Source organism: Lissotriton vulgaris, chromosome 8 (genome assembly GCF_964263255.1).
Source record: "Lissotriton vulgaris chromosome 8, aLisVul1.2, whole genome shotgun sequence".
NCBI classification, from domain to species: Eukaryota; Metazoa; Chordata; class Amphibia; order Caudata; family Salamandridae; genus Lissotriton; species Lissotriton vulgaris.
In genome coordinates this window covers 61,602,626-61,627,210 of record NC_141696.1, presented here as the reverse complement: position 1 = coordinate 61,627,210, position 24,585 = coordinate 61,602,626, and positions in this window count along the sequence as shown.

The window sequence follows — 24,585 nt, the reverse complement described above, 5'->3', positions numbered from 1 at the left end:
GTAGTTGTTGTGTAACATTGGCGGACTCATCCCCGGCCCAGAGGCACCCGCCGAGTGTTCGATGGTGGGGATGAAGCGAGGAATTGATATATATATATATATATGTGTATCCTTCCACACTCTCGTCTATCAAAACGAAACAGACAGCACTCCAAGGTCGTGTTTATGGAAAAGATTTATTGGCAGACCCCCTGCCCCACCGACAGACGCGGTTCGCCTTTCGCTTCGTTAGTGTCCAAAAAAAAAATATATATATATGTATGTATCTATGTGTGATATGTGTGTGTGAAGCATGGAAATAAGACACACCATCACACCATAGGAACTAATTGTATATTGATTTAATTATTTTAACACAAATATATTTTCAAGACAAAAATGTTATACAATTGTTTTTATGTTAAAAGTTAATTATTCAGTTCACACGGATTGAATAAACAACTGGGTTGATTGTAATTTTTAAATGAAAAATAAGTCACTGTTTGGTAATGATATTCTGAATTTTGGGATACTGAGTTATGTGACCGATGTCATGAAACATCAATAGTCCTCGGATTCACTGAACATTTTACAAATTATCCAGTAGGTGGCAGTAGTGCGTTGTTATTGAGTTTTGCTGTTCTCTATTTTGAACTTCTCAAGTGCTACTGTAGAGTAATAAATTGACAATTAAGATTTAAATGGTCAAACTATGAGCTAGGATTGGCTGAGACATTTGGAAATAATTTTTTTTAATGCCGTGGGATCGGCTGTTAGATTTGTAAATCAGTGAAAGTTAATGTATTAATGAAGTTAACTATGTAATGTTTATAAATCGGCCGAGTTCCGCTCTGTGTTTGCTTCAGTGAAGGGTGAATGTTTGGTGTGGAGCTGGTTCTGTGAAGTTTTGCACGTCTGGAATGTTTTCGATTCCGGTCAATCGCGGTGTGTTCGTCCACCACAGAAGTGATCACAGCTGTGTGACCAACAATGGCGCAATTAGGAAAAATTGCTGAAACTTTTAAACCCCCTGATAAAACAAAACAAGCATTTACAATGCAATGGTCTCGGCATTATTAAAGGTAGAGCTATTGGCATTGCTCATGACATTTTTTTAAAAAATCATAAATAAATAGCATTGTCATTTACATTGCCAATAGCTTAATCGTTAAATAAATGGCAGTGTTATTTACGCCAATAGCTTAATCGCTCGCCTATGCATGACCTATTGCATTTACACCCACACAGAGCCTCACACACACACATACAGAGCCACCCACACAGTCATTCACATAGAGCCACCCACACACACAGATCCAGCCTCACACAGACAGAGCCACCCACACATAGAGACACCTACAAAAAAAAGCTATCCACACAGAGCCACACACCCAACCACACAATCGCAGTCTGTTACTAGAAATCCCTCTAGAGCCGTTCTCTAGCGCTGGCTGAACCGGGGTGCAGTGTCAGTCTGTGACTAGAGGTCCCTGTAGAGCCGTGCTCTAGCGCTGCGATGACAAATGTGCAGTGTAGCAGTCAGTTCCATTAGGCAAAATATCGCAGACTATTGCAGTGCTTTGTAGTAGTAGTATCCTGCATAATCATTTCTAAATACGTAACATTGGGCGTAGGTTAAGTGCACTTTAGTTTGCTACTTTTAAAGCATGCGATGTTATGTTGTTGTTACCTGATGCACCCGTAGCCTAGTTGTATGCATAGTGCTTGCACATTTGTAACGCTTTAAAACGACTTTGACATACGGCACGTTATATCGTGGCTTAATTGCTGGCTTTAAATCGTGTGAAAGAGACACCCTGTGTTTTCAAAGAAGCACTCGTAACAACGCTTAATCAAACCTAAGCCTCGATAGCTAATAAGAGACACAATAGCCACTTGTGTGCTCAGCAGCAGATCATTCCCAGCTTTCGCATATACAGAGCCAGGCTCCTGCGCGATGTGAATAGGATGCAGAATCGCAGTATGTTACTAGGGGTCCCTGTGTAGAACCATAATACAGTGCTGGCTTAGCCGGGGTGCAGCGACCATAGGTAATAAATGTTATCCTCTAAAACTGGGGTTGATAGAAAAGCAGTTTCTGTGGTTTAAATGCGGCAATCCGCTTTGGAAGTTCTACAGGGTGCAGGACTGTTACAATTATGGTTTCATTTTGTGTATAGAGGAACGTGTATATAATTGTGACCAAATATATAAATTATGCCTATATCTAGTATGTAAAGGGACATGGCATTTCAAAGTGTGTATTCTTATAACAAACCTGTATCCAAACTTTGAACTTTACCAAACAGCCCTAACAGTAGCCCTAGTCCCGAGACTGACTTGTGACTAAGGAGCCTAAAGGATAAAAACTACCACCGATGCCAGATCCCTAGGGTTTACACTGATCTTGTACCATGTAAATCAATGACTTAAATTTGCATAGGATTGAGTGCTATGTAGAGCTGAAAATGCCATGCCAGATCAAGATGCTACTAAAATTGTTCGACGTTCAGTTTGGGGTTGGAAACAAACCTTGAAGGCTATGCTGCAATCATCGATTCTATGATTTTGGCCCATACAGCATTTAAATGATGCAGTATTTGTGAGAAACTAAAATAATCTTGCTGAAAAGATTACACTATTTGTAGAATTAATGTCCATGAGGAGTTAACATGTCCTCAAGTTTCAGGTAATGCTTCTCAAAAAATTAAAATACTTCGAACTGGACCTACTTAACCTTACAAACATGAGCATAACACAAGCAGTGCCTACAATAACACAAGCAGTGCCCACCAATCAGAGGCCCCACACTTGGCTCAAGACTTGTGTACAGGTGAAGCAACTACGCTAAATGAAATTTTGGTGGCCCCTCACTAAATTTCGAAGATTCTGGCTCAATCATTTTGTACTACTCTGCTGTTTACACAGGAATATGCTATGATGTAGTTTACCTATTATTTTGTTGGTCTCTGAATTAAATGCTCATCGCTGTTATATTCTGTGATCTGTAAATCAGGAGTTCAATTTCCGAAGGGCCAACTCCTTCCCAGTTTACTAAACTGGTACCATCATATTTGGTGATACGAACACCAATTATTTACACAACTTGTAAAGACCAGAAGAGCAATATAAAATGAAACAAACATCGATTTATTATGTTTTACAAGAAGTATTTTCTCTGAAATAGATGGTTACCTCTGACAATCAATTGTATTTTCCAAATAATTCCAGTCCATATATGCTTGACTTCTAGGTTGCTTGGTGCAGCTGTATAAAAGTCGAATGCGAAGGTGACCCGTCAGCACATTTTGAAAACTATTCACAAGCAAATTACAAAGTGACTAATAGCTCATTATATGCCTACTGAAGTATTAATCTGTAATCTAAGGCGTTTAATGTTTTGAACCCAGAATTGTAAAGTTATGTAGGCATTAGGTAATACTTTGCATAATTTTACAGTCAATAGTACATGAATTAAAATAAAAATCTAGCTTCGCTTAGTGAAGGGGTGAGAGCCTTCTTACATCAGTAAAACAATTAGTTTGAGGCAGTTAGCGCTGGGCGCACCACAGGACTTTCTTTTCCTTTACCTTCAGTCATGGTGCACAGCTGTACAACATGGCTAAACAAAGCTTTGACAAAGTCAATAACTCTCGCTTAGTTGAGACCTATTGGCTTTACCACAGTTTTAGTGTTTTCCAATCCCCAGTCACTGCTGCCAGCTTCTGGCTTTTCAGTCATACCATTGCTGTAAAACTCGAAGGTTTAGTAGATTTTTGTGTTCGCAAAACGTTTGAGCATGACAAATCCCTAACAATCAAAGAAGTAAAAACATGCATACATGAAGAAAGAAAATGAGAGTTGTAAAATTGAGTGAAAACATAATCCAGGTTCTTCTTTATCCTAGAAATTACGCTCGATTATGTGGACCTAACCTTCAATTTTGCCCAGAAATAAAATCGTTCTAACCCTTTGTAGCCAGGGGCTTGAAAAACTGGAAATGAACCCCTTGTTTGAAATGTTGTTCAAGCCCTCGCAACGCTCGCTCTGAACGTCTCATCATTTAGGATGTCATCGGATGAAGTGGCCCTGCTTTAGTCCGTTTTCTGCCTGTAAATGTAACTGGTTGTGGTGGGAACCTCACACTATGCTGTATGGGGGCAAAACATGTATATGAAGTTTCCATATGTGCTGTTGCCATCTGCACAACTAATCTTAGACGTTTTATCCTTCAGTTGAATATGGCCCTTCTATCTCTTCTTCTTAAGGTACTTGTGAAATTTATGAGGTAGCAATGTTGTTGGTTTCTTTTAGTGCATGGAGGCAGTGCATGTGTGTTACCAGCTAGCAGGCTTTATACAGGAATGGGATTGATCTTCGTGTTATGTTTGAGATGTGCCAAAGGGAGATATCGTTTTTACTTTCCACACAGCTCTTTTAAAAATGCAGAGAATCCTAAACAGCACCTTATAGTAAGGGCAGCAGTAAAGCGATTAGTGGAAAAAAATCAAAAGTGCATTTGGTTGTTCTTGTTTGAATCTTTCACGGACTGCCTTAAATAAAATCATGCTCCGTTAATCCAGCCAGGAAGGTCAAGCTTAGCTACAGTAGGGAAGGGCAATTAAAACAAGCAAGCAACTATGTGGGAGGAGGACAGGGAACGAACAACAACTGCTGAGCGACGACGTGGGGGACGGGGCAATAACAGGCGAGCAACGACACAGGAGAAGAGCGAGGGGATGGCGAAGCAAGTGGCGAAACAGCAACGATGACATTGTGAGGCAGAAATAATAAGTCCTAAACGAGAGCGGGACGGAGGAGGGCTGCGGGCAGAGGGAGGGGGGGGGCGCTCCCTCACAAGGCAGTCTGGTGTCTCTAGCGGATCTTTCCTTTGGGCGCGATGTCTCAAATCACAGCCCCAGTCTCCTTACCTGGAATGTGTTTTCGGAACCCCAGTTAGACCGCTGCATGCAAGTGACCGGTAGGGTGACCAACCGTCCGTAAATTTCACGGACAGTCCGTAATTTCGGCCGTCTGTCCGTTGTCCATGAAGGATTCTTTAACGGACGCCATTTGTCCGTAATTTTAACCGAGCACAGCTTGCCCCCACCTCCCTTCTTGACTCCGATGCTGTATGAAAGATCAGACCCCCAGCAGCACTGTAGAGGCACAGCGGGATGGCAACCCTCACACCTCCAGCCCTTGATGAGCTGTTAAGAGGTGCTTGAAGGTGACAGAGGGAGGGGCGGCAGGTTCAGAAGCAAGGACATCCATTCGATGCAAACAGCCCTGAATGCGTCTTGTATCTGCTATTTAGAGGGGGGCTCACACATTCCATTTCTACCCAGGGCCCCAAACATCCTTGACTCGGCCAGATTACACCCCTGATTACACCGAGGCAGCAGCTGCTTCTCTTCACCGAGCTTAATTACTGTCACTAATTTGTAAGCAAACCTCGGTTCTTCAAACATGCATAATGTAATACAATAAAGAAATGGCACAATCGCACCCACACTGATTAACAAAGTATGGAGGACAATCAGTTCAATCAGTTCTCTTAGAGTATCTCCTGTAAGTACCGTATATCACAGTGGGGGTGGCATTTTGGACAGAGAGCCTGTCTTCTCGTTGTCTTGTGCAGGAGGGGGCGAGAAGCCCAAGATGATACTAGAATACTGCATGCCCACCCCTGTGCCCACCCTGGTGGATCACGTTCCCTCTCCTGTGATGACTCCTGCTCCTGTCCCCCCATGTGGTGGCTCCAGTCCACCCCCCGCCTGTGATGGCTCCTGTCCCCCATGTGGTGGCTCCAGTCCACCCCCGCCTGTGATGGCTCTTGTCCCCCCTGTGGTGGATCCTGTCTCCGCCCTGGGTGGCTTCTGTCCCAGTCCTGGAACGGCCCCTGCAGCGAGGGTGAAGTTCTTGATGGGCCTCTTCTCAAAAGGGCTCAGCTCAAAATTAATATGGAAAGGTGGGCGAGTGAGTAAGTGAAGGGATGGGTGGATGAATTAGTGAAAGGGTGAATGGATGAATGAAAGATTGAATAAATGGATAATGAGAGAGGATAGATGGATTGATGAGTGAGGGGAAGGATGGAGAGAAAATGTAAATAGCTGGATGTATGGGTGGAAGGGTAGCTGGATGATTGATGAGGGGAAAGATGGATGAGGGGAAGGATGATGGATGGAGGGGAAGGATGGATGGTTGAGGGGAAGGATAAATGGATGAGGGGAAGGATGGATGGAGGGGAAGGATGGATGGATGAGGGGCAGGATAAATGGATGGGATGGATGGATGGGTGAGGGGAAGGATGGATGAAAGGAAGGATGGATGAAAGGAAGGATGGATGAGGGGAAGGATGGAGGAAATATAAATTTTATGGTCGAGAAATGTTCCCTAACGTGTACCCCACCGTCTCCATGTACCAGTCTAAAGTGCATGTAACTTCCCTCCTCTGCCAGTTCCGAAGACGCAAATATATTTGCGTCCAATGTTAACATGTCCTCTTTCAGATCCGCCATGAATGGATCAATAATTCAGTTCCTAAGTATGTCATGCCAACGTCTTTACATGGTGCATGTATGGTCAAATTGCACCCGTTTCGAAGGCTCCACAAGGCCCAGATGCAAGTCCAGGCCTCAAGCCTCCTGAAACGCTCCGAAGTTACAGCCCCCACCTGCATCTCTGAACTCTGCCTTACTCCCTGCGCGGCTAACGGCGCGTGGGTCAGCCTGTTGCCTGCCAAGACTGTATTCAACCTTCGAATTATCTGGTCCGCTCCTCGGAATGCATTCCTGCCTACTAGTTTAAGTAAACATTCTCCCAGCTACAGAGCAAAAGGGCCGGCCTCACTGTCTTCATGCAAGTAATTCATAGTCTCTGTTACCATGGAAGGCCCATGCCCCTCGCATCTCATGCAGACACGTAGATGCCTATACACGCACTCACAGTCAGTATAGAATCGCCTCTGCCCAAGAGACCTTTTCTTTTTAGATAGTATGGTTCCCAAACATCAGATATCAGATATGATCTAGGTACGAGTTGATCTGACATGCCAGACTTCTGTCTCTTTCCGCTAGTGAAAATGTCAAGTTCCCTGCAACTCTCAGTTCCACGTCAGTCACACGTCATGTAGCTGCGCGCGCATCCAAGCCTCTGATTTCTGCTGACATTGCACAATTCTGTCAAGTACCCACCTACTTGTAACACCTACCTGTGACGTTTTCAACACTCATGCCTATGTTCACGCCTAGTTTACGCCTTCTAATTGCATATCTCTACCACGTGTATGCTGTTATCTTGTTTCTCTCAGCTGTTACGCCTACTGTATTAGTTTCTATAATGCAACTCAAGTATATAAGCTATGTATTGTCAATAAAATATTGCTCTATCCCTTCCTGAACCCCTGTGGTTGCAGGAACATGATATCCAGGTCTTGACCATTCCTTTTTAAGGAATAAAACCCCAAAGAACTCTAACACCACGGACTCTGCCTCTTTCTTTCCGATTGAGTTATTATTGATTAAGTACTTACCTGCATAGAAATTAGGACGGTAAATCATATATTTACCACATATTTTTGGCGCCCGAATAGGGACCCCTCCCCCACCCCACGCGCCGGTTGGTGCGTTGCAAGCTCTGTCCCCTGCCATCAGTTAGACGGAACTACGCGTACTGGCAGGATTTCCTGTATCTCCCTCTGGCCCACGGAGGTGACGAAGACTGCGATCAGCACCCAGACGAGGGGGTGAGGAGTGCGGAGGATCCCGACCAGAGCCTAGCCGAAAGAAGCAAGGTCCGAGGTGTCAAGAGGCCCACCAGTTTTCCGAAGTATCCACGTGTCGAGTCCAGTCCAGTCCAGTCCAGTCGAGTTTTCCGAGGCCTTCCGTTCCGTGCTTCCCGGTGAGTACCATTGCTGGGTCGTATCTAGACGGGTGCATTATTATGTATCCGGTAAAGACGTGTTTGGGTACACAAATGCGGTCTGCACTGTTTTAGACAGTGTATCTGTGCTGTTTAGCAGTACATCAGTTATTCAAGGTCTGCACTGTTTTAGACAGTGTATCTGTGCTGTTTAGCAGTACATCAGTTATCAAGGGTAGAGATATATGTTCTAAATGTTTTTTATGTGATTAATGTTGTGGTATGAGTGATTGTTTAATGTACAAAGTCCCAGGGGCACCCCTCTCAGGCTCACAGAATGTTTCCCTTGGTTTTTCAGGACAGCCTATTATAAATGAAGTATCAGAACCAGTTCCCCTGGCTGTGGGTCCATTATCACGTGTTACAGACTTGTTACTTACGAAATCATGTCCAGAAAACTTGTTAGGGATAAAGACATTGAAGGCTCTAGGAGCAGTGATATGTTGTTCTCCAGAAGGAGTTAGACTTTTCTTGCGTGACTTTAAAGGTCACTATGTATTACGAGAATTTGATGTCAGACTGAAAAATGTACCGAAACACCTGTGGGCACAAGGCCCAACCGATGTAGGCTGCATGCATATCACACCATACCGTGTTACACTCAGACCAGGAGTTGTTTTGCCCCGAATCAGACAATACAAGTTACCACCCGATGCTGTAGTGGCTTTACTGGAAATCATTGAAGAGCTTATTGCCCAAGGAGTGGTCGTAGAGACCGACTCAAATATCTGTAATTCCCCTATCATTCCGATTCTTAAACGTACTGACCCCAATGCACCGCCAGTATATCGGCTGGTGATTGATTTACGAGAACTGAATAAATGCATCGTTCCACAGTTCCCTGTGGTTCCCGACATATCATCCCTACTGACTGCTATTGATTCAGAAGCAACGTTCTTTACTGTAATTGACCTCAAGAACGCCTTCTTCAGCGTGCCCATCGACCCAGAGAGCCAATACCTTTTTGGATTCAGTTTAAATGGACGAAGTTTCAAATTTTCACGCGCACCTCAAGGATTCACAGAAAGCCCCAGCATCTATAGTCAAGCACTGAAAAGACAACTCGATTGTATTCAAATGCCAGTTAATACCGCTTTACTGCAATATGTCGATGATCTGTTGATCACCGCACAAAGTGAGCCCGAATGTGAACAAGCATCACTGACAGTTCTACATTTTCTGGCCGACAAGGGGCACAAGGTGTCCCCTTCGAAGCTACAATTCTGTGTTCAGCAAGTTGTGTACCTGGGTCACTTGCTGTCCAAAGTGGGGAGACAGCTCACTCCTGATCGCATTCAGCTAATTGTAAATATGCCACAACCCCAGACACAAAAGGAAGTGCGGGTCTTTGTAGGCCTCACCTCGTATTGCAGACAATGGATTCCTCAGTATGCATTTCTAGCTAAACCACTCATTCAGTTGACAACACAGGAGGCAGCGACTTCGACTGCCCTTCCTTGGACTCAGGAACATACACAAGCCTTTGAGGACTTAAAGAAAGCTTTATGTCAAGCCCCAGTTTTAGCAACACCATGTTACAGCAAACCTTTTACACTTTTTGTTACAGAACGTGACGGTACAGCATTGTCTGTCCTCACTCAAGATCAAGCAGGTTCACATAAGCCTTGCGCTTATTTTTCAAGTACATTGGATTCAGTAGCCCAGGCACTTCCTGCGTGCTTGAAGTCAGTAGCAGCAACAGCACTAGCAATCAGACAGAGCGATTCAATTGTTTTAGGACATCAATTAACAGTACAAGTTCCACATTCTGTAGAGGTTCTTTTAAATCGAACCCAGACTCAACATTTGACTATAGCACGACTGACAGGTTATGAATTAACACTATTCCAGCCACACATAGAAATCAGACGCTGTAACATCCTGAATCCCGCAACATTGTTACCTTCGATTATGACTAATTCAGCCCCGCATGATTGTATAGAAATCATTAATGCAGTAACAAAGCCCCGACAAGATTTAACCGATGTTCCATTGACAAACCCAGACCTGACACTTTATGTGGATGGTTCATGTATGAGAACAAATACAGGAGAATTAGTGGCCGCCTATGCAGTGACCACTGAAACTGAAGTGAAGGAAAGATATCGTATTGATATACTGTCCGCTCAAGCAGCAGAGCTCGTCGCTCTGACCCGAGCCTGTATACTAGCCAAGAACAGAAATGTTAACATATACACAGATTCACGTTATGCCTTCGGAGTCGTACACGACTTCGGAATGTTATGGCAAGAACGAGGTTTCCTGACCTCTCACGGTGCCAAGATCCAATATGGTCCTCTCATTCAAGCACTGTTAGAAGCAATACATTTGCCTTCAGGCATATCCATCATGAAATGTAAAGCTCATACTAAAGTTACCGATTCCGTTTCCCAGGGTAACGACCTGGCAGACCAAACAGCAAAACATACAGCATTAACTCATACTCAGACAACAGATATGACAAAGACAACAGTACCGACACATTGTATGACAGTTAGGGATCCCACACTAGACGTAATCGATATTCAGACACATGCTACTCCAGACGAGATTAAGAAATGGACCGAACTAGGAGGGACCCAGACAGATCAAGGTTGGATGACAAAGGGAAAATCTATATGGTTTCTCCCCGACTCTATGGTTCAAGTCATAATAAATACAGCACATAGTCCAGCACATCTAGGAGAGAAAGCGATGTTAGACAGTTTACAGAATCTCTGGTACAACAAACACTTACGAGCAGCAGCAAAACAGAAAGTGCGTACTTGCATGATCTGTTGTCAGTTCAATCCAGGAAAAAGCGTCCCTGTAGAGCAAGGTGGATTCCATCCTCCTGATCACCCTTTTGAAGTCCTCCAGATGGATTATATCCAGATGGACCGTTGTCGAGGATTTAAGTACGTCCTCGTAGTTGTTTGTGCACTTTCCCGTTGGACCGAAGCATATCCAGTCTCAGATTACACTGCTCCGACCACTGCCAGGCAGCTGGTTCGTGAATTTTTCCCACGGTACGGCTTGCCTCGTATCGTGTACTCAGATAACGGACAGCCATTCTCATCCGAGTTAATGAAGCAGGTTTCACTTCTGCTAGGATATCAGTGGAAATTCCACTGCGTCAGACACCCCGAAGCCGCAGGCCTTGTAGAAAGGCATAACCAGACACTGAAAACACGCCTCGCTAAAATATGTAGGGAGAAAGGGGTCGACTGGATAGTCGCCCTGCCAGTTGCATTATTCTATATGAGGATGGTCGCCCACTCGCGATCAGGACTATCCCCGTATGAAGTGGTCTTTGGCAGGCCACCGAATATGTGGGGGACGCCCATGCCGAAGAAAATTACCGATGTTGACTGTAATATGCTGACAGATTACCTTGCCTCCTTGATGTCTGCACTCCAATCATGTCGTTCACAGGTTGCTGCCGCCTTCCCTGACAACACTGATGTAAAGCCGCATGATGTCCGTCCCGGCGATCTGGTCCTAATTAGAAATTTTGACAGGAAAAGCCCGCTGGAGCCCCGCTGGAAAGAACCGAAGACCGTCCTTCTCACCACGAGGACCGCGGTCAAGGTGGAAGGCCGAAAGGGATGGATCCACACGAGTCATATTAAGAAATGTTCCGAACTACTGCTAGAGACTGACTCGTTCACCCCCTCCAAAGACTGCCTTGATACGAGTGACTTTAAAGTTCCGAAACAAGAGAAAACTCCCCAAGAGGAGTATAAATCAAAACTCCAATCTAGCAAGTCAGACAGTTTAATTGTTTAAGTCCTCCCCTAGGTGAATCGGTTAAATAGTCTCTGACATGTATCCCCTAGATCGAGATAGAGAGAGAGAGAGACAACTCAAGAAACGTACATATTGTAAATCACTCCATAGTCACTGTATAGTGACATTATTGATTATGTTTTTTCTGAGTCTTTTGATTATTGTTGCTAGTATATTGCTTCACACGTACTACCCTATCTTCAAGCGTGAACAATCTGTTTACAATGTCACTGCTGAACATTCTTTTAGCGAGTTACCCCCTCATGAGTTATCTTACAGACTAGCGCTGCGCAACAATACATTCATTAGTATGTTACATCATTCCCATCAGACTAATAATGCTACAAACTGTTGGATATGTGGCCGACTCCCTCCCTATCAGAAGTACAAGGGAGTTCTGCCCCTCTTTCCGTACCCGTTTACTCACAATGGCTCCTGTGGAGCATGGTTTAGAATAATTAATTCTCTAGATTCTGATATTGATGTTTTCAAAGGAAATTGGGTTTGGGGAAACCTGAACTTAGTTTTGCTTAACGCCTGTTATCCTGACAAGAAGGGACTTCCCATAAGAATAGGAACTGATCTAGAAAATGAAGTATATGGATTAGGTAATTACACAATTAACCTTATGATTCTTACTGTTGAATCTGAAGCCACACCAGTCCTTCCTGCTATGTCAGTATTACCAGTCACGGGTGATTTATGTGTCAGAAAGAAGGGTTCAGTACACTTAGGTCATAGTAAATGCACTACTGTGGTCGAATTCAATGATCAAGGCAAATCTTCCTTCAGAGCAACTCGTCATTCTTACTTTGTTTGTGGTCACACCGCATACATACGTCTACCCCCAGATTGGGATGGTACCTGTTACATTGCATTCCTTCTGCCACCTGTTTTCCTAGCCCCTCCTGATTATCACAGAAATATAAACCTAGTTAAGAGTAGACTTCGGAGAGGTCTCCCGATTGTCGATTACACTGAAACGGCATCGGAACAATACACAGATTTCAATAAAGGATTCTTTTTCTTCATAGGTCCTGTCCAAAACAGTAAACTAATACGCAGATTAACTAGAACACTCTAAGCAGTAGTGAATGAAATGGCCTCCGCCCTAGGTAACTTAACAGAGGAGCAGTCCGCTATGCGGGTTGTTGTTCTTCAGAATCGTCTTGTTATTGACGTCATCTTGGCAGACAGAGGCGGAGCTTGTAAGGTCATCGGGTCAAGTTGCTGTGTTTTCATTCCAGAAAACGCGCCAACGGTATACCAAGCTATTACACGTCTTCACAAAATTGCAAGTTTGATACATCAGAATCCAGGCACCTGGACTTGGTCCGGTTGGTTCTGGACAACGTTGACCGCTTGGGGATGGAAGCTCCTATCCTTCCTGGGCATTGCCCTTGTCATAGTATTCAGTTGCTGCCTGTGCCTACAGTGTGGGCCGGCGATTTGTGGCCTGTGCGTCACTTCATGTATTGAACATTCCAGTTTTTACTTAAAACGAGAAAAGAAGAAAGAAGAGCAAATGATGTTACAAGAACAGACTGATCGGTTTATGAGAATCGATATATCATGAAGGGTCCGTAGGGAACAAGGAGGGAATGAGGAAATATAAATTTTATGGTCGAGAAATGTTCCCTAACGTGTACCCCACCGTCTCCATGTACCAGTCTAAAGTGCATGTAACTTCCCTCCTGTGCCAGTTCCGAAGACGCAAATACATTTGCGTCCAACGTTAACATGTCCTCTTTCAGATCCGCCATGAATGGATCAATAATTCAGTTCCTAAGTATGTCATGCCAACGTCTTTACATGTGCATGTATGGTCAAATTGCACCCGTTTCGAAGGCTCCACAAGGCCCAGATGCAAGTCCAGGCCTCAAGCCTCCTGAAACGCTCCGAAGTTACAGCCCCCACCTGCATCTCTGAACTCTGCCTTACTCCCTGCGCGGCTAACGGCGCGTGGGTCAGCCTGTTGCCTGCCAAGACTGTATTCAACCTTCAAATTATCTGGTCCGCTCCTCGGAATGCATTCCTGCCTACTAGTTTAAGTAAACATTCTCCCAGCTACAGAGCAAAGGGGCCGGCTTCACTGTCTTCATGCAAGTAATTCATAGTCTCTGTTACCATGGAAGGCCCATGCCCCTCGCATCTCATGCAGACACGTAGACGCCTATACACGCACTCACAGTCAGTATAGAATCGCCTCAGCCCAAGAGACCTTTTCTTTTTAGATAGTATGGTTCCCAAACATCAGATATCAGATATGATCTAGGTACGAGTTGATCTGACATGCCAGACTTCTGTCTCTTTCCGCTAGTGAAAATGTCAAGTTCCCTGCAACTCTCAGTTCCACGTCAGTCACACGTCATGTAGCTGCGCGCGCATCCAAGCCTCTGATTTCTGCTGACATTGCACAATTCTGTCAAGTACCCACCTACTTGTAACACCTACCTGTGACGTTTTCAACACTCATGCCTATGTTCACGCCTAGTTTACGCCTTCTAATTGCATATCTCTACCACGTGTATGCTGTTATCTTGTTTCTCTCAGCTGTTACGCCTACTGTATTAGTTTCTATAATGCAACTCAAGTATATAAGCTATGTATTGTCAATAAAATATTGCTCTATCCCTTCCTGAACCCCTGTGGTTGCAGGAACATGATATCCAGGTCTTGACCATTCCTTTTTAAGGAATAAAACCCCAAAGAACTCTAACACCACGGACTCTGCCTCTTTCTTTCCGATTGAGTTATTATTGATTAAGTACTTACCTGCATAGAAATTAGGACAGTAAATCATATATTTACCACAGGATGATGGATGGAGGGGAAGGATGGATGGATGAGGGGCAGGATAAATGGATGGGATGGATGGATGGGTGAGGGGAAGGATGGATGAAAGGAAGGATGGATGAGGGGAAGGATGGATGGATGACGGGAAAGGATGGATGATGAGGGGAAGGATGGATGGATGGATGATGAGGGGACGGTTGGATGGATGGATGGATGATGAGGGAGTGGGTGAAAGGATGGATGGATGATGAGGGAATGGATGGATGATGAGGGGGCGTGAAAGGATGGATGGATGATGAGGGGAAGGATGGATGGATGATGAGGGGAAGGATGGATGGATGGATGGATGGATGGATGGATGGATGATGAGGTGGTGGGTGAAAGGATGGATGGATGGATGATGAGGGAATGGATGGATGATGAGGGGGTGAAAGGATGGATGGATGATGAGGGGAAGGATGGATGGATGATGAGGGGAAGGATGGATGGATGGATGATGAGGGAAAAGGATGGATGGATGGATGATGAGGGGAAGGATGGATGGATGATGAGGGGAAGGACGGATGGATGGATGGAGGGATGATGAGGGAAAAGGATGGATGGATGATGAGGGGAAGGATGGATGGATGGATGGATGATGAGGGAAAAGGATGGATGGATGATGAGGGGAAGGATGGATGGATGGATGATGAGGGGGTGGGTGAAAGGATGGATGATGAGGGGAAGGGTGGATGGATGGATGATGAGGGGGTGGGTGAAAGGATGGATGGATGGATGATGAGGGAATGGATGGATGATGAGGGGAAGGATGGATGGATGATGAGGGGAAGGATGGATGGATGATGAGGGGAAGGATGGATGGATGGATGATGAGGGAAAAGGATGGATGGATGATGAGTGGAAGGATGGATGGATGATGAGGGGAAGGATGGATTGGTGATGAGGGGAAGGACAGATGGATGGATGGAGGGATGATGAGGGAAAAGGATGGATGGATGATAAGGGGAAGGATGGGTGGATGATGAGGGAAAAGGATGGATGGGTGGATGATGAGGGAAAAGGATGGATGGATGGATGATGAGGGGAAAGGATGGATGGATGATGAGGGGAAGGACAGATGGATGGATGGATGGATGGATGGATGATGGGTGGGTGAAAGGATGGATGGATGGATGGAGAGTGGGTGAAAGGATGGATGGATGGATAAGTGGGTGGGTGAAAGGATGGATGGATGATGAGTGGGTGGGTGAAAGGATGGATGGATGAGTGGGTGGGTGGATGGTGGGTGGGTGAAAGGATGGATCAGTGGATTGGAGCGTGGGTGGGTGAAAGGATGGATGGGTGGGTGGATGGTGGGTGGGTGGGTGGATGATGGGGGTAGGTGGATGAGTGAAATGATGGATGGATTGATGGATTGATAAGTGCAAGGGTGAATGAATGGAGATATGAGTGAAAGGGTGGGTGTAAGGATGGATGAGTGAGTGAAAGGGAGGGTAGATGGACAAAAGGATGAATAGATGTGTGAAGGAGTGAAATGATAGATGGATGAGTGATAGGGGCAATGGATGGATTCATGAGTGGATGAGTAGATGGATGGGTGGGTGGGTGGATGGATGGATGGAAGGAAGGCTAAGTGAAAGGGTTGATGGAGAGAGAAAGGGAGGATGGATGGATGACTAAAAGAGTGGATGGGTGGAAGGATTAGTAAGTGAAAGGATGACTGGATTGGTGAAAGGGTAAATGGCTGAATGGATGAGTGAATGGATGGATGAGATGAAGAGTGGATGGATAAGTGTACAGATGGATAGGGTGAAAGGGTGGATGGATGGATGGATAATGGAGGATGAGTGAAAGGATGGATGAGGGGATGGATGAAGGGATGGATGAGTGAAATGATAGATGGAAGAATACATGATGGATAGGTTTGCAAATGGTTGAATATGTTTGGAAATGGCTGGGCTTACTTATATACTATTGCACGACCTCTGATGTGTCTGTAAAATGTACCTATTGTCCTGAAGTTTTGTCCTGAACTTTGACCTCCTGTCCTGAATTTGTGTCCTGAATTTTGACCCTTTGTCCTGAATTTTTACACTCACCGTCCTGAATTTGCACCAATGCCAGTTGGTCACCCTAGTGACCGGACTGTCACTGAACAGTGCTTGCTCCCCGGACTCCACTTCCAGCGGGGGGCAGGAAAAAGACACGGCTGAAGAGCCGGTTCACGGAGCCACTGCACAAGTAGCGCCTTGACCCACACGGATCACGGGCTGTGCTAAAGGGTCTCTCGTGCCTGGAGAGGCGCAGAGTTGCGGGACTGGTCTGGGTGGGCATAAGCGGAGGAAGGGATGTGGGTCCGGCGGAGGAAAGAGCGCAGGGAGAGGAGGAGGCTGAGAGAGGAAAGGCGGAAGGAAGGAAACCGAGGCAGGATGCAGCATCGGGACAACGGAGGGTCTGTCTCGTCTGGTGGTCGGGCAGAAATGGCAGCCTCAAGCTTCCGGAATTTTTCGAATTCGGGGGCGTGTTTTGCTGTCCTGAGTGACGGACGACGTCACGAGCTAAAGAACAGCAAAACTTACGCCCCCGAATCCGAAAAAGACGGGGCTTGTTTGGAGTGACTCACTTCTCTTCCAATGGCTGGCCTCTGTTTAGGAAGCCAGCCAATGGAAGCGAACGGAGCTGAGAGGCGGGTCTAAACTGCCTACTACACAACATAAGATCTCCTGACCGGAAGCTGCTTCGCAGCTTAATGGTCCCGAGACCTAAAAACTAATATAAATTATTTGAACACTGTGGGCCCGATGTAGGTAGCCCTTTACCGATCGGAATCGGCCGAAAATACGGATTTTCGGCCGTTTCCGATCGGTAAAGGGCTATCGAGATGTAGGGGCACATTTTCGGTAATTTTACCGAATCGTTATCATTACCGAATCGGTAAATTTACCGAATCGGTAATATTTACAGATTCGGTAATGATACCGATTCGGTAAAATTACCGAAAATGCAATGTAGGTAGCCAATGTTCCATCAGCACATGGCTTACAGAATCGGTATTTTACCATGGAATACAAATCCATGGTAAAATACCGATTCCTGTGTACATGCACATCTGTGCATGTACACATGTGCCATGTGACAGACAGACGTGCTCTTAGGGCATGTCTGTGTGCCACATTGCACACATGCCCGTTTTGGGGGTGCTAGAGGGTGTCAAAGTGACACCCCCTGCACCCTTGTGAATTCTTTAATTACCGATTCGGTAAATACCGAATCGGTAATGCCTAATCATTCCTATGGGCTCCAAAGCCCATAGGAATGAATGGGCATTACCGATTCGGTATTTACCGAATCGGTAATTAAAGAATTGTTAAGGATTCGGTAACGAATCCAGATGTTGGGACCTACATCCCATTTACCGATTTTGAAATACCGAATAGGTAAAATTCGGTATTTCAAAATTGGTAAATGGGATTTACCTACATCGGGCCCATAATTTTTTAACAAAATGTGATTCATATGAAATTTTTTTTTAAAAACGCTAGTGATAGAGGTGTTTTTCAAAAATTGTTTGTAAAATAGATTTATTTTTTAATTCTCTTAATTTGAGTTAATGTGCTGTAAGACATTAGTTCTTCGTTAAAAATAAATATTTAACATGAATTTGCATTAAAATATTTTTTATAAAGAATAATAACTTTAATAATTTTCCCTACATAGTTCAGAGGCAGATTAGCAGCGGTGTTTGAAATCCCTACCTCGATGCACACAGTTACCGGCAGTAACTTTACCCTCCTAAAAGCTGCTGTAGGAGGTTCCACCCCATGATATGAGATGGAGACGTGTAAGTCTACACCAAGGTAAAAACCTAGGCTCGGAAATGGGGAATAGGAAAAAGGTTTACACTTGCACCTAGGTGTGGTAGTAAATGTACATTGTATTGTAATTTAAATGCATTAGTATAGCGCTTACTACCCCTGACGAGGCGTCAAAGCACCTTTTCGGCGAGTAGCACGCTACTCTGGAACCCATAAGCATTAGTGTTGAATTAGTATGGTGAAACATGAAATTAATTTGAGTGGTGGATATGTTAGTTATTTGGATTGAGAAGGGTTGGGGGGGGGTAGAAAAGGGAAGAAGGTTTGCATTTATATAGCGCTTGTAACTCTGATGGGGTTTTGAAACACTGTATTGGCGAGTAGCACGCTACTCTGGAACCCATAAAGGATTAGTGGTGAATTTGAGAAGTGAACATGTTGGTCTGTTATTTTGATTGAAAAGGATAGTGAAGAGGTGCTCGGAGACTCAGGACTGGCGTGGCAGACGAAACCACTCAAATACCTAGGCCTGCTTTTCGGGAGAGACCTAATATCCAAACTAGAACACAACGAGGAGTCAATCCTGAAGAAGATAAAGGAAAGACTAGACCTATGGTCACCCAAATACATAAGCTGGTGGGGCAGGATCGAAACAATAAAGATGATGGTAACACCGGCCATCAACTATACGCTCAGCATGCTACCGCTCACGATGACCGACACATTCCACAAAAAACTGGACAAACTCATAAACAACTTCATATGGAGAAACAAAAAACCCTGAATCAACCTACAGAAGCTGAGATTAACGAAAGCCCTTGGAGGACTCAACTTAGCGAATTTTAAAAACTTTCAAACCGCATGCCTAGCAAGGCAAGGAATCTTCTGGCTGGACAACACCCAAAGCTACGAACCTGTTTGGTTAGAGGTGGAAAGGAACATCTTGGGGGGGCTAAACCCCGTAGCGCTTCTAACCGCGAACAGACACCCCCTAAGAACAAACCCGATACTGAGACACACCAAGGAGGCACTGATGAAAATAGACAAACGTCTGGCACGGAAACTGAAGGGCACGACATGGGAATCGATCTGGTTCAACACAAAGATAACTTACCAAGGAGCAACAATGCACAATGATACATGGATAGAGAAAGGAATAAACCTCCCAAGCCAGCTAGAAACTAAACAATCACCATTAACATTCAAAAACCTGCAACAACTACACGAGCTCCCGAACCCGGAACTTTACACCTTCCTGAAGATCAAAACAGCCATAACGAAAGCAAACCTAAGCAAGGAAGAACCGACGATCATCAAATACATGCAAAGCCTAAACTCGGCAGGCCACCAAACGGCAAAGATATACAAGCTCCTCAACCCATCCACATCGTCACTGAACAAGAAAACAATGAGCACATGGGAACAACTCCTGGGAAGGCAGCTAAACGACAGCGAACAATGCAAACTGTGGCGCTCGGCATCGAAAAACAAGATAACCCCACAACTAGCCCAGACAAAATTCTGGCTCCTCCACAGAGCCTACTGGACACCGACAAGACTCCACAAAATTGGCATTACAGAATCAGGCAACTGCTGGAACTGCGGGAAAGAGGAAGGAACTCTAGAACACCTGATCTTCAACTGCACAAAGGTCAGGAAGTTCTGGATGAAAGTGAACAGCTTCCTGAACGATATATTCAACAAAGACTTAACAATCAGCTTTGTAAGCCTGGCCACAGAACACATGACAGCAGACCTAAACAGCAAAGAAGAAAGAGACCTACTAGACTTACTGCTCACAGCGGCCCTAAAAATAATCCTGACGAACTGGAAAAACACGGCCAAAGCTAACTTTAAAACGTGGATGAACTGGGTCACCTTTCTCAGAGGAGCAGACAACATAACAGGGAAATTCTCAAAGGAACACAACTCAAAAGAAGAGATGTGGGAGCTCCTAGACGCACAGCTGACGCGAGCCCAGCCAAGGACATAATCAATCAATCAATCAAAAGACATTTATAGAGCGCACTACTTACCCGGAGGGTCTCAAGGCGCTTGGGGGGTGGGGGGGTGTGCTGCTACTGCTCGAACAGCCAGGTCTTGAGCTTCTTCCTGAAGGAGAGGTGGTCCTGGGTCAGGCGCAGGTCAGTCGGGAGGGAGTTCCAGGTCCTGGCGGCCAGGTAGGAGAAGGACCTTCCTCCTGTTGTCGTTCTTCGGATGCGGGGGACGGCGGCGAGGGCGTGACTGGCTGATCGGAGATGGCGTTTGGGAGCGTAGAAGTTGATGCGGTTGTTGAGGTAGCTCGGGCCTTGATCGTGTAGGGCTTTGTGTGCGTGGGTGAGGAAACGGAAGGTGATTCTTTTGTTGACGGGGAGCCAGTGCAGGTCTCTCAGATGTCTGGAGATGTGGCTGTGTCGTGGGATGTCGAGGATGAGTCTGGCTGAGGCATTCTGGATCCGCTGGAGTCTCTTCTGGAGCTTGGCGGTGGTTCCGGCGTAGAGGGCGTTGCCGTAGTCCAGTCGGCTGGTGACGAGGGCCTGGGTGACCGTCTTCCTGGTCTCAGTGGGGATCCACCGGAAGATCTTCCGTAGCATGCGCAGGATGTTGAAGCATGACGAGGAGACGGCGTTGACTTGTCTGGTCATGGTGAGGGAGGAGTCCAAGATGGAGCCCAGGTTGCGTGTGTGGTCTGTCGGTTTGGGTGCGGTGCCCAGGGCGGGGGGCCACCAGGAGTCGTCCCAGGCGGAAGGCGAGGAACCCAGGATGAGGACTTCCGTCTTGTCTGAGTTCAGTTTCAGGCGGCTGGTCGTCATCCACTCGGCTACGTCTTTCATCCCTTCGTGAAGGTTGGCTCTGGCGGCGGCGGGGTCGTTGGTCAGGGAGAGGATCAGCTGGGTGTGGTCAGCGTAGGAGATGATGTTGAGGTTGTGTTGGCGTGCGATGGGCGCGAGGGGGCTCATGTAGATGTTGAAGAGGGTGGGGCTCAGCGAGGATCCTTGAGGGACGCCGCAGATGACTTCGGTGGCCTCTGACTTGTACAGTGGTAGACGGACTCTCTGTGTTCTTCCGTCGAGGAAGGAGATGATCCATTCCCGAGCCTTCTCCTGGATTCCGACGTTGCTGAGGCACTTCACTAGGGTGCGGTGGCAGACAGTGTCGAATGCCGAGGAGAGGTCTAGGAGGATGAGGGCCGCTGTTTCTCCGTTGTCCATCAGGGCTCGGATGTCATAGGTGGCAGCGATGAGGGCGGTCTTGGTGCTGTGGTTGGCTCGGAAGCCAGACTGTGAGGGGTCGAGGGATCCGTTCGTCTCGAGGAAGGCGGCCAGCTGTTTGTTGACGGTCTTCTCGATGACTTTGGCTGGGAACTGGAGGAGCGAGATGGGGCGGTAATTCTTGAGTTCGGTGTGGTCCGCTGTAGGTTTTTTTAGTAGGGCGCTGAGTTCGGCGTGCTTCCAGCTCTCCGGGAAGATGGCGGTGTCAAAGGAGGTGTTGATGATGTCCCGCGGGTAGGGTGCGATGACAGCATTGGCCTTGTTGAAGACGTGGTGAGGGCAGGGGTCGGTCGGAGATCCGGAGTGGATGGAGTTCATCATGCGGACGGTGTCTTCGGTGCTGATCGGAGTCCAGGCGTGGATGGTGGTGGTGGGGGGCGGTGGTTCGGTCGTGGCGTGCGTCGGTTGAGTGCTGAAGCTGTTGTGTATGTCTGCGATCTTGTTGTGGAAGTAGGAGGCGATGGAATTGCAGAGGTCTTGCGATGGGGTGATGTCGTTGTTTCCGGCGTTGGGGTTGGAGAGCTCTTTCACGATGTTGAAGAGTTCCTTGCAATTGTGTGCGTTGTTGTCCAGCCGGTCCTTGAATGCAGTTTTCTTGGTGGCGCGGATCAGTTGGTGGTGTTTCCGGGTGGCAAGCTTGAGGGTGGTCATGTTGTACGGTGTTGGTTCCCTTCTCCAGGCTTTCTCGAGGGCTCGGCAGTTCTTCTTGGAGCTCTTGAGTTCGTCGGTGAACCATGGGGCCTTCTTGCTGCTGGGTCTGCTGGGCGGGGTCCTCAGTGGGGCGAGTTCGTACGCGCAGTTGCTGATCCACTTCGTGAGGTTGTCGGCGGCCTGGCTGGGGTTCGCTGAGCTGGCGGGAGGGTGCTGGTTAAGGGGAAGCGGCGAGCTGGTCGGCTGTGATCTTGTTCCAGCTTCTACGAGCAACCTGTTGCTGGTGGTGGATCGTCGTTTTTCTGAAGGTGAAGTGGACGCAGCTGTGGTCCGTCCAGTGGAGTCCAGTGGCATGGCTGAAGGCGATGTCTTTGCTGGATGAGAAGACTGCGTCGAGTGTATGTCCGGCGAGGTGGGTGGGGGTGGACATCAGTTGCTTGAGTCCGAGGTTGGCGAGGTTGTCGAGCAGGGTGATGGTGTTGCGGTCGTTGTTGTTCTCCAGGTGGAAGTTGAGGTCCCCCAGGAGGATGTAGTCAGCGGAGGGGAGGGCATGCGGGCTGACGAAGTCGGCGATGTCCTCGCTGAATTGTGTGCGTGGTCCCGGGGGTCGGTAGATCAGGGTGCCCCCGAGGGTGGTGTTCGGGTCGGTGCGGATCTGGAAGTGCAGGTGTTCGGCTAGAGTTAGACATACAACTAAGGCCCCCCCCCCTCTTTCTTCTTTTCCTCTCTCCCCTCGGAGAACACGAAGGCGAAGCGTACCACATTATGTACTGTATATAAGAATGCCAACATGTATATTCTACTTTTTTATATTTTAATAAAAAGTTTTAAATAAAAATAAAAGAAAAAAAAGAAAAGGATAGTGAAGGGATAGAAGACCGAAGGATTTGTTTTTTTTGTTTTTTACATTTTTTTTTAGGTCATGGCAGTAGGAGGAGGCTTTTGGATGAGTAAAAAGGGTTTTTGGAGGGGAGGAGTCAGAGGGAAGAGTTTAGAAAGGTTTGTTTTGGGGGAACGGTATAGTAAAAGAGGTGTCAGATGATGCAAGGAGGGGTAAAACAGGAGAGAGTCTGGAAAGGGTTATTTTGGCAATCATAGTAGTGGTATGGGGCTTGGGATAAATGAGAGAGTGGATGTAGAGGATATATTGATAGATGTGTAGGATGAGCGATAGGGTAGTGCATTCGAAAGGAGTAGTAGAAAGAAGTTTGAGATGAGTCAGAAGGTTGGGCTAGAAGATATATTGAGAGAAATATAGGCTGAGAAATAGGGTAGTGCATTTGAAATGCTAAATTAGAAGAAAGTAATAAATATATAGATCCATAAGTACATTGAAAGTATATAGATGCATAAAGGAGGTAAGTATATGTAGATTAAAGATATTGATAGAGGTACGGGATGAGAAATAGGGTAGTGCATTGGATATATTTTTTCAGGAGAAAAGTAACAGACACACAGATCCAAGTACATGGAAGGTACATAGATGCACAATGGAAGCAAGTACATGTAGACCAAAGATGATTTTTTTTTTTTAATTATCATTTTAACAACATAATGACTCTAAATGTTTATACAAAGCGATACACAAAGATAGGTACATATTTATAGTGAAAATAAATGCTTTTATATAGAGGGATTCGCTTAAATTTCTGTTTGCGTATGGTGCTTATGTGGTGAAGAGCCAATTCTTGAGTAGTTTTTTGAAAATAAGGTGGTTGTCGGTGGATCTTATGTTAGAGGGTAAAGAGTTCCATAGTTTGGCTGCTTGAACAGAGAAGGATGTGCCAATCATGGATTTTTCTCTTGTATCTTGGGATTTTGAGGCAAGATGCTCCTTTAGAGCGGAGGTTTCTTTGTTGAATGTGTTTGGAGATTTTATTCCTGATGAAGAAATGAAATGAAATGAAATTTGATTTTGTAAAGCGCATGGCTGCCCTAGAGCGCCCCAGCGCTACCTAACTGATAACAGAAAACTCTAAAGGATCCTGAATTTAAGGGGTTTTAGGAAAAAGAAAAGTTTTAAGTGATTTTCGGAATTTAAGATGGCATGGTTCAGTCCGGATATACCTAGGGAGTGCGTTCCAGTTTTTTGCCGCATTTATGGAAAAGCGGCGGCCTCCTGTGCGGGCCTTCCTCACTCTAGCAACTATGGCCAGGTTGTCCCCGTCCGATCGGAGGGCCCTGGCCAATCTATAGGGACGAATCAGGCTCCTCATGGCCGGGGGACCTTTGCCTTGAAGTGTCTTATGGGTGATACAAGATGATTTGAAGGCAATTCGGTCATGAACTGGAAGCCAGTGGAGAGCTCTCAGCAGTGGTTTGGCCGATGCTCTTCTTGGCGCCCCCATAAGCAACCTGGCTGCAGCGTTCTGCACCCGCTG